A 10,668-nucleotide genomic window follows, 5' to 3' on the forward strand; every position below is an offset into this window, starting at 1 on the left:
TTTGGCTAGGAACGTTATTAGGCTTCCGCTTGATGTTAATTCTTTGAAACTCAGATCTATTCACCTAAGCATGATATCAATGAGTCTCTCAAACCATGAGAATTTCCATTGGTGAGTGCAAATAAAGAACCGCTAGGTTGCGTGCTAAGAAAGATTGCTTTGTAAAAGTATGTTCTTCTAGTTTCCATGAAAATAATGATGAAGATATAAAAGTTATTGATGTGTCCCCTATTAAATCCTTGTTTTTCAATATAAATCTTGATAATGATGGGACTAGAGATGAGTCAACTTTATTTAAAAGGCATTCCAATAATTCGGAGTGTTTAGATCTTGATGCTAAATTTGGTAAAAGTGGGATTGGAGAGGTCAAGACTTTAAATAGCATTGAACCCACTATCTTGGATTTCAAGGAATTTAATTATGATAATTGTTCTTTAATAGATTGTATTTCCTTTTTGCAATCCGTGTTGAATTCTCCTCATGCTTATAGTCAAAATAAAGCTTTTACCAAACATATTGTTGATGCCTTGATGCAATCTTATGAGAAAAAACTTAATTTGGAAGTTTCTATACCTAGAAAACTTTATGATGAGTGGGAACCTACTATAAAGATTAAAATTAAAGATCATGAGTGCTATGCTTTATGTGATTTGGGTGCTAGTGTTTCCACGATTCCGAAAACTTTATGTGATGTGCTAGGTTTCCATGATTTTGATGATTGCTCTTTAAATTTGCACCTTGCGGATTCCACCATTAAGAAACCTATGGGAAGGATCAATGATGTTCTTATTGTTGAAAATAGGAATTATGTGCTCGTAGATTTTATCGTTCTTGATATAGATTGCAATCTTTCATGTTCTATTATTCTTGGTAGACCTTTTTTTAAAACGATTGGTGCAATTATTGATATGAAGGAAGGGAATATTATATTCCAATTTCCATTAAGGAAAGGCATGGAACAGTTTCCAAGAAAGAAAGTCAAATTACCTTATGAATCTATCGTGCGAGCTACTTATGAATTGAGTGCCAAAGATGACACTACTTAGATCTATCCTCGCTTTTATGCCTAGCTAGGGCCTTAAACGATAGCGCTTGTTGGGAGGCAACCCGATTTTATTTTTGTTTCTTGCCTTTTGCTTCTGTTTAGTAATAAATATTTCATATAGCTTCTATTTAGATGTGATTTCATGTTTTAGTTAGTGTTTGTGCCAAGTAGAACCTATAGGATAAACTATGGTGATAGTTAATTTGATTCTGCTGAAAAATAGAAACTTTTGCGCACATGAAACTAATTTTAGTAATTCACAGAAACGTGATTTTGCGTTGATTCTTTTTGCTATAGATCAATAGACAAATTTCCCAGGAGTTTATATTTTGGTAGGATTTTTAGAGTTCCAGAAGTATTCGAAAGTTACAGATTGCTACAGACTGTTCTGTTTTTAACAGATTCTGTTTTTCGTGTGTTGTTTGCTTATTTTGATGCATCTATGGCTAGTATCGAGGGGTATGAACCATAAAAAATTGGAATACAGTAGGTTTAACACCAATATAAATAAATAATGAGTTCATTACAGTACCTTATGTGGTGGTTTTTCTTTCTTGCACTAACGGAGCTTATGAGATTTCCCGTTGAGCTTTGTGTTGTGAAGTTTTCAAGTTTTGCGTAAAGATTTGATGGACTATGGAATAAGGAGTGGCAAGAGCCTAAGCTTGGGGATGCCCATGGCACCCCAAGATATTCAAGGATAACCAAAAGCCTAAGCTTGGGGATGCCCCGGAAGGCATCCCCTCTTTTGTCTTCGTCTATCGGTAAATTTACTTGGAGCTATATTTTTATTCACCACATGATACGTGTTTTGCTTGGAGCGTCATGTATGATATGAGTCTTTGCCTTTTAGATTTCCACAGTCATCCTTGCTGTACACACCTTTTGGGAGAAACCCACATGATTTATAACTTATTAGAATACTCTATGTGCTTCACTTATATCTTTTGAGCTAGATAGTTTTGCTCTATGTGCTTCACTTATATCTTTTAGAGCACGGCAGTGGTTTAATTTTGAAGAAATTATTGATCTCTCATGCTTCACTTATATTATTTTGAGAGTCTCTTAGAACAGCATGGTACTTTCTATGGTTATAAAATTGGTCCTAGAATGATGGGCATCCAAGTTGGGTATAATAAAAACTATCATAGGAAGTGAATTGGATGCTATGATCAATTTGATACTTGATAATTGTTTTGAGATATGAGGATGGTGATATTATAGTCATACTATTTGGGTAATTGTGAATTTAAAGAATGCTTATGTTGAAGTTTGTGATTCCTGTAGCATGCACGTATGGTGAACCGCTTTGTGATGAAGTTGGAGCACAATTTTATTTATTGATTGTCTTCCTTATGAGTGGCGGTCGGTTACAAGCGATGGTCTTTTCCTACCAATCTATCCCCCTAGGAGCATGTGCGTAGTACTTTGTTTTCAATGGCTTGTAGATTTTTGCAATAAGTTGTGTTCTTTATGACTAATGTTGAGTCCATGGATTATACGCACTCTCACCCTTCCACCATTGCTAGCCTCTCTTGTGCCGCGCAACTTTCGCCGGTACCATACACCCTCATATACCTACCTCAAAACAACCACCATACCTACCTATTATGGCATTTCCATAGCCATTCTGAGATATATTGCCATGCAACTTTCCACCGTTCCGTTTATTATGACAAGCATCATCATTGTCATATTGCTCTTTGCTCTTTCCACCGTTCCGTTTATTACATTGAGAATTATTTTGAACTTTCATAATTCTTCCATACATGTCACTCTTGATTCATTGCATATCCCGGTACACCGCCGGAGGCATTCATATAGAGTCATATCTTGTTCTAAGTATCGAGTTGTAATCTTGAGTTGTAAGTAAATAAAAGTGTGAAGATCTTCATTATTAGAGCATTGTCCCAAGTGAGGAAAGGATGATGGAGACTATGATTCCCCCACAAGTCGGGATGAGACTTCGTACTTTACAAAAAAAGAGAAAGGCCAAATAAAAAAGGGGAGAAAGGCCAAATAAATAAAATAAATAAAAAATGAGAGAAAAAGAGAGAAGGGACAATGCTACTATCCTTTTTACCACACTTGTGCTTCAAAGTAGCACCATGATCTTCATGATAGAGAGTCTCCTATGTTGTCACTTTCATATACTAGTGGGAATTTTTCATTATAGAACTTGGCTTGTATATTCCAATGATGGGCTTCCTCAAAATGCCCTAGGTCTTCGTGAGTAAGCGAGTTGGATGCACACCCACTTAGTTTCTTTTGTTGAGCTTTCATACATTTATAGCTCTAGTGCATCCGTTGCATGGCAATCCCTACTCACTCACATTGATATCTATTAATGGGCATCTCCATAGCCTGTTGATATCCTAGTTGATGTGAGACTATCTTCCTCCTTTTTTTGTCTTCTCCACAACCACCATTCTATTCCACATATAGTGCTATGTCCATGGCTCACACTCATGTATTGCGTAAAAGTTAAAAAAGTTTGAGATAACTAGAGTATGAAACAATTGCTTGGCTTGTCATCGGGGTCGTGCATGATTAAATACTTTGTGTGATGAAGATAGAGCAACAGCCAGACTATATGATTTTGTAGGGATAACTTTCTTTAGCCATGCTATTTTGAGAAGACATGATTGCTTTATTAGTATGCTTGAAGTATTACTATTTCTTATGTCAATATGAACTTTTATTTTGAATCATTTGGATCTGAACATTCATGCCACAATAAAGAAAATTACATTGAGAATTATGCTAGGTAGCATTCCACATCAAAAATTCTGTTTTTATCATTTACCTACTCGAGGACGAGCAGGAATTAAGCTTGGGGATGCTTGATACGTCTCCAACATATCTATAATTTTTGATTGTTCCATGCTATTATATTACCCGTTTTGGATGTTTATGGGCTTTACTTTACACTTTTATATCATTTTTGGGACTAACCTACTAACCGGAGGCCCAACCCGAATTGCTGTTTTGTTGCCTATTCCAGTGTTTCGAAGAAAAGGAATATCAAATGGAGTCCAAACGGGATGAAACCTTCGGGAGCGGTCTTTTCGGAACAAATGCAAACCTTGAGACTTGGAGTGGACGTCAAGCAACAACCGAGGCGGCCACGAGAGTGCCCGGTGCGCCCCCTGGGGGTGGGCGCGCCCCCCACCCTCGTGGGCCCCTCGAGCGTCCACCGACCTACTTCTTCCTCCTATATATACTCTCGTACCATGAAAACATCAGAACGCACCACGAAAACCTAATTCCACCGCCGCAACCTTCTGTATCCGTGAGATCCCATCTTGGAGCCTTTGTCGGCGCTCCGCCGGAGGGGGAATCGACCATGGAGGGCCTCTACATCATCTCCAAGGCCTCTCCTATGAGTTGTGAGTAGTTCACCACAGACCTTCGGGTCCATAGTTATTAGCTAGATGGCTTCTTCTCTCTCTTTGAATCTCAATACAAAGTTCTCCTCGATCTTCTTGGAGATCTATTCGATGTAACTCTTTTTGAGGTGTGTTTGTCGAGATCCGATGAATTGTGGGTTTATGATCAAGTTTATCTATGAGAAATATTTGAATCTCCTCTGAATTCTTTTATGTGTGATTAAGTTATCTTTGCAAGTCTCTTTGAATTATCAGTTTGGTTTGGCCTACTAGATTGATCTTTCTTGTAATGGGAGAAGTGCTTAGCTTTGGGTTCAATCTTGCGGTGTCTTTTCCCAGTGACAGCAGGGGCAGCAAGGCACGTATTGTATTGTTGCCATCGAGGATAAAAAGATGGGGTTTATATCATATTGCATGAGTTTATCCCTCTACATCATGTCATATTTCTTAATGCGTTAATCTGTTCTTCATGAACTTAATACTCTAGATGCAGGCATGAGTAGTTCGATGTGTGGAGTAATAGTAGTAGGTGCAGAATCGTTTTGATCTACTTGTCACGGACGTGATGCCTATATACATGATCATGCCTAGATAATCTCATAACTATTCGCTTTTCTATCAATTGCTCGACAGTAATTTGTTCACCCACCGTAATACTTATGCTATCTTGAGAGAAGCCACTAGTGAAATCTATGGCCCCCGGGTCTATCTTTTATCATATAAGTTTTCCATCTACTTTTATTTGCATCTTTACTTTTCCAATCTATATCATAAAAATACCAAAAATATTTATCTTATCATATTATCTCTACCAGATCTCACTTTCGCAAGTGGCCGTGAAGGGATTGACAACCCCTTTATTACGTTGGTTGTGTGGTCCTTGTTTGTTTGTGTAGGTGCGTGGGACTTTTGAGGAGCCTCCTACTGGATTGATACCTTGGTTCTCAAAAACTGAGGGAAATACTTATGCTACTTTGCTGCATCACCCTTTCCTCTTCAAGGAAAGCCAACACAAGCTCAAGACGTAGCAATGGTCGACCTCCTCGGCCTGGCGGTGGTTCCTTGCAAGGCGGGAGGTGGGGGCGAAGATAACTATGGAGGTGGACGGTATTGAGATGGTCTTCGTGCCTGGTGCTAAGAACATGGACTTTGGCATGACACAGACCAATACAGAGGTCGTGGTTGCCAGGACAAACAACTTATCGGCGGAGCCCGACTCCATCTAGCCCTCCTAGTGGATGGGCCTCCTAGGTTTGAGATTTTCACAAGCCGCCCCTGACGCGTCCACGATGGCTGACTTGCCGCAGCTCCAAAGGTACCAGGCGATGTCAGGCAATGTCGGCTCAGGGCATGCCCACACATTGTTCGACAGAATGCCCGGCCATGACCCCGTACAATCTTTTCCCCTTTCACACTTGCATTCATAGATTCTTTTGTTGCACATACCATATGATCAAAATTTTAGGACGATGGTTAAGTTGTGATGCATATTGTAGGAATAATATTGCAAGACATGATAAATGATGGTCAAGAGTCTTTGCAATTTACCATGGGGGATACCAATTCCCCGTTGTTTAAATTTGGGCAAATATCACACACTAAAAAGAAGACAATTGGTGTGGAAGTAGTGAAGCCAAGAGGTCCTGTGTTCACACAATTTGAAGATGTTTTGTTGTGCGAAAGCTGGTGTAACACTAGCATGTATCCAATATGTGGAACCAAGCAAAAAGGAATATTGGGAAAATTTCACAAACTTTACCTTGTAAAAAGACACTATGTGAAGCCACACCCAATCTCTACCAACCATGTCCCGTGCTCTCTCCAAGAGGGCATGAGCAAATTTATTGGGTATCCCAAACAAGTTGTTGGCCGAAATTTAGGGGCATTGAAATCCAAACCCACACAACTTTGGCGGTGACTTTGTACCATCAACTGGAGAATACGGCATTCACTTTCACATTCTTGAATGAAGTTGAATCGGAAACCCAAGTGGCAAACTGTTCTCGCGGAGATTTAAAACAACATGAAGAAGATGAAAAAAAACGACGGTTCTAGCTCTGCTGAATCAATTGGATTGGATGAGGACATGCAAGCAACCATGCCGAGGAGAAACCGACAGGTGTTGAGGAACAAGTAGGAGAAGGACAGGGTGGTGCGTGAAGGCACGACAAGCAAAATGTCCGCCACTTGGACGGGCAATTTTTTCTGTAAAGGAGGTGAAGAAGGAGGAAAGCTGCAAGATGGTCATCGATGTGCAAAGTGAAAGATGGAGTTCGACCGGGAGAGGTTGATCTTGGGGAAGGACAAAATAGAATTGGAGTGGCAATAGAAAGTTACAAAATAGGAGCTCGAACAAATGGTGATAATGCAATGCATTGAGAGAGAGAGGGGGAGAGAGAGAGAGAGAGAGGCGCCGAGACTCATGTTGCAGGACATCAACCTTTTGAATGACAAAGAGAAGAAGTGGCTAGTCGGCATGAAGAAGAGGATCAATGACCGCGGCAACTGAAGTCATTGATTCATTCGTGTATCACTATCTATGTATGAATTATTTAATTTTATTCTAGCATGTAATGAATTGTTGTTCGCTTTGCATCATTGAATTTGTGATGAATTTGCGTTATACGCTGGACGTGCATGAATTTAGGTATCGTGATATGGGAAAATATGGGAGGTACGATTGTGGAGGAGGGCTGCCCGCGGACTCGTAGAGGGACTCAGATTAGCTAAGGCCAACTCCACCGCGCGACCCCAAACGGACGTCTATTTTGCCCGGATTCTGTCCGTTTGAGTAGGGCAATGGGATCGTGTACGGGAAGTTTCCGGGATGCGGTGTCCATGCGCCCAACGCGCGGACGCATCCCGGCCGCATCCTGTCCGCGTACATTTTTCTTTGCAAGTCCTTAACTTTTTTTCATCATTCATTTTTGGTACATGAAAATACATCATCGCATTTGACTAGTAAAGTAAGACCAAAGAAAACAAGAACCACAAGAATACATTTTAGAAGATACCCAACTTCCATAACTGTTCCCTTGAGTTGGGTAAGGGCCTTCTTGATGCACTCATTGTTGATCTGTGGAGGAGGCTCAATCTTGCATCCTCCTTTCTTCTTCAAGCCAGAAGTCGATGTTGCTTCCTCACACCTAGTCTCGTGCCTAACTTCTAATCTAGCAACAAGTGCACTTGTCTCATCTACAGCCTCTATGCTAGCTAAAAGTGCATGAACATGTACTAAATTTTGCTCTATCAATGTACCGATGTACTCTTCTTCCCAATACCAAAACTTGCATCCATGCTACACAATAAAATTTGAAGTTAGCACAATTAGTCAAATCTAGAGCACAAACCGAAGCTAAAAAGAGCGCATACCCCATCGTTTAAGCACTTGATGAACACCCATCCGGGATGTTCTGGCGTTGTAGACACGCGGCGCACGACCATCCTTGGGCAGTGGTCGCACTTAATGAGTGGCAATGGTGCGCCAACGAGCTTTTGGGCAAGCATCGAGCCTGGCCGACCGCCATTCGTGTATCTGCCGGCGGACCATCGACGGTGCAGATCCGAGCGGCTAGAGGAGGAGCCACTGCCTGCATGTGGCATTGCGACCCTGCCAGGGCCTTCCGGCAAGGTGCCCGGCCAGTCCATGGCGCGGTCCGGCCTCCCACAGCCGGGCGAGCTGAAGTCCCACCGGATCCGCCCCAAATCCGGCCGGCGGGTGTGCAAACCAGGTGGCCGTGGTTGGGTAGCTCGGCGGCGCCGAGGGGAAGGGACTGGGCGAGCGCGCGTCCGAACTGCACGGCTGCAATGGCAGCGGCGGCGGCGGCGGCGAGGGAAAGAATGGGGAAGAGTAGGGAAGAGTGGAGGGGGGTGCGGCCGGAGGAAGGGAGGGGGGTGGATAGAAAAAGGCCCGCCTTATGCCACCGACGGGCGGGCCAAGGGAGGACACGCGCAGACGGCCTGCGCGTCCGCGTGGTGTCCTTTTCACCCCAAGAGCGGCGCAAGATTGGGCCGGGATGGGTCGAAAGCGGACACAAAACGGACAAAAGTCCGTTTGCTCCCGCGCGCTGGGCCGCCCGGTTTGTCCCCTTTACCCCGAATGGACGGGGCAGGACAGGATGGGTTCGCACGGTGAAGTTGGCCTAACTATGAATTTATGATCGTAGATGCTCTAATAGCCCGTAGGAGCTCGTATGTCTAGCATTGTTTTGTATACACTGGCCTGAAGGGCCCCTTTGCCACGGTCGCGTCGCGTGTGCGCTACCCAACTGCAGGGCCACTGCGGCTTCTGCCGTGACCGTCGTTCTCGATCTTCCCCTTGCACGCATATAGAGTGCACACGACGGCTTCCCGCTGTAGCAAGCCAGCACGGACGCGCGTGGGTGCCCATGCGCGGGCATTCAATGCCGCGCCGCCTGCGCTCTGGTCTTACTGGCCTCCGTGCCGGCCGGCTCAGGTGCCTCTAGTCTCTAGATCTGGTACGCCTGCATGCAGCTGGGCGCCTGGGGAGGACGGCGACGGCAACGACGACAGCGGCCGGTGCGCACGATCGGGTTCGCTTGCACGGCGGGGCATCGTTGCCGTGCGGCCGATGCGGCAGGGCCCGCGCTAGCACTATGCCATGCAGGTATGCATGCATGCGTGCGTGCGCCGCGCCGTCCAAATCTGCCGAGTCAACTTACGTGTCGAATCCATCAGACATGCAGGGACGTATGCACGTGCAGTCGGCGCGCCATACATGCGTGTGCCAGCCGTGTATGTTTTCAGAGTTGGGACTGCTCTATCCTTGCACAAGAGCAGATTACAGCCATCATTGTTTTGATGATTTGATCCACGACCGAAACCGCCAAAGCCTAAAGCTAATATGAGTTTCTCACAAACTGACGGAAAAGCTTTCATGGACCCTTAGAACATCTACAGTCGGACGTCCCAAACCAGCCTCATACATCTGGGCGGGTCATCCGGTCACTGACCGGTCATGAAATTTTGACTCAGACAGACTTCTTAAACGGGTCTCAAACGCCCGGGTTGACCGGCATCCCTCATATCCAACCCAAATACGAGGAGGATATGAGGGCGCCTGGGCCCGCCCGTCACGTCGGACTCTACAGCCTGACCCCATCGTAAATTGCACCAAATCCACCAAACTCTTCCCCCTCCTTCCGCCTCCCTCCAATATTTCCCGTGCCTGAGCCATCGCCGTCCGCCACGCTTGCTCCCCATCCTCATCACCGGTCCTGATCCGCCGTTGTAGAGTAGTCCAGCCCGTCCCCGACCGACGCTAGGGCTGCGAACGGGTCGAGTTCGAGCGAGTTAGAGTTGGCTCAGCTCAACTCATATTAAAATTCGAGCGAGCTCAAACTAAGTGAAGCTTAAGATCGAGCTCTAGAACATAACTCGGACTCAGCTTGTAACGATCTCGAGCTAATTTCGAGCTAAATGAGACGGTAAAAATTATAAATCTATAGTGATTATTCCAACTAGATAAGGACACAACATGACAAAACTTTGTAGGGCAAGAGCTCATCTTGGTCTCTTGGGCGAACTAGCAATAAATGATGGTCTGCCTGGACGAAAAACAATAAAACAAAGGTGCATATGCTGGAAAATTTGTGTCCAAAACAACAGGAAATTTAAGACGTAGTCGACCACGTACCATAGTTAAACCTAAATCTTCTCTACACTTAATTAAGCTTCCATGTTTGTTGATAAATAAAATGGAGAAAAATCACGCACACCGTATATAGTAGTAACAAATTATCTTATTTCCATTTAATATATGGCGTGATCATTTAACATAATGGTATTATGTCGAGCTATCGAGCTAAAATCGAGCGAGCCAGTATTAGCTCAAGATCGACACTTTTCTCGGTCGAGCTACATAAAGTGTTCGAACTTAGCTTATTTCTTTTTTACTCGATCTCGAGTCGAGCCAAAAAAGAGTCGATCTCGAGCGGCTCACGAGCCTCGATCTTTTCTTGCAGCCCTAACCGCCGCGATAGAGACGCAGTCCGCCTCCCCCGTCGGCGTCACTTCCTCGACTCCGTCTTGCAAGGCGGAGAACGTCACCCGGAAGATCCGGCGACGCTGGCAGCGGGAGTGGGCGGCGGCGCATGGAGGTTCGGACATGGTTGAGCAGCGGTCTCCCCCGCCGCGCCCGGAATCCCACACCCCTTCCATTCGAGCGCCGACACGGATTACGTCCGACCCCGTTGGGACAGAGGAGGATTCGAC

Source organism: Triticum dicoccoides, chromosome 7B (assembly GCF_002162155.2).
Source record: "Triticum dicoccoides isolate Atlit2015 ecotype Zavitan chromosome 7B, WEW_v2.0, whole genome shotgun sequence".
Taxonomy (NCBI): domain Eukaryota; kingdom Viridiplantae; phylum Streptophyta; class Magnoliopsida; order Poales; family Poaceae; genus Triticum; species Triticum dicoccoides.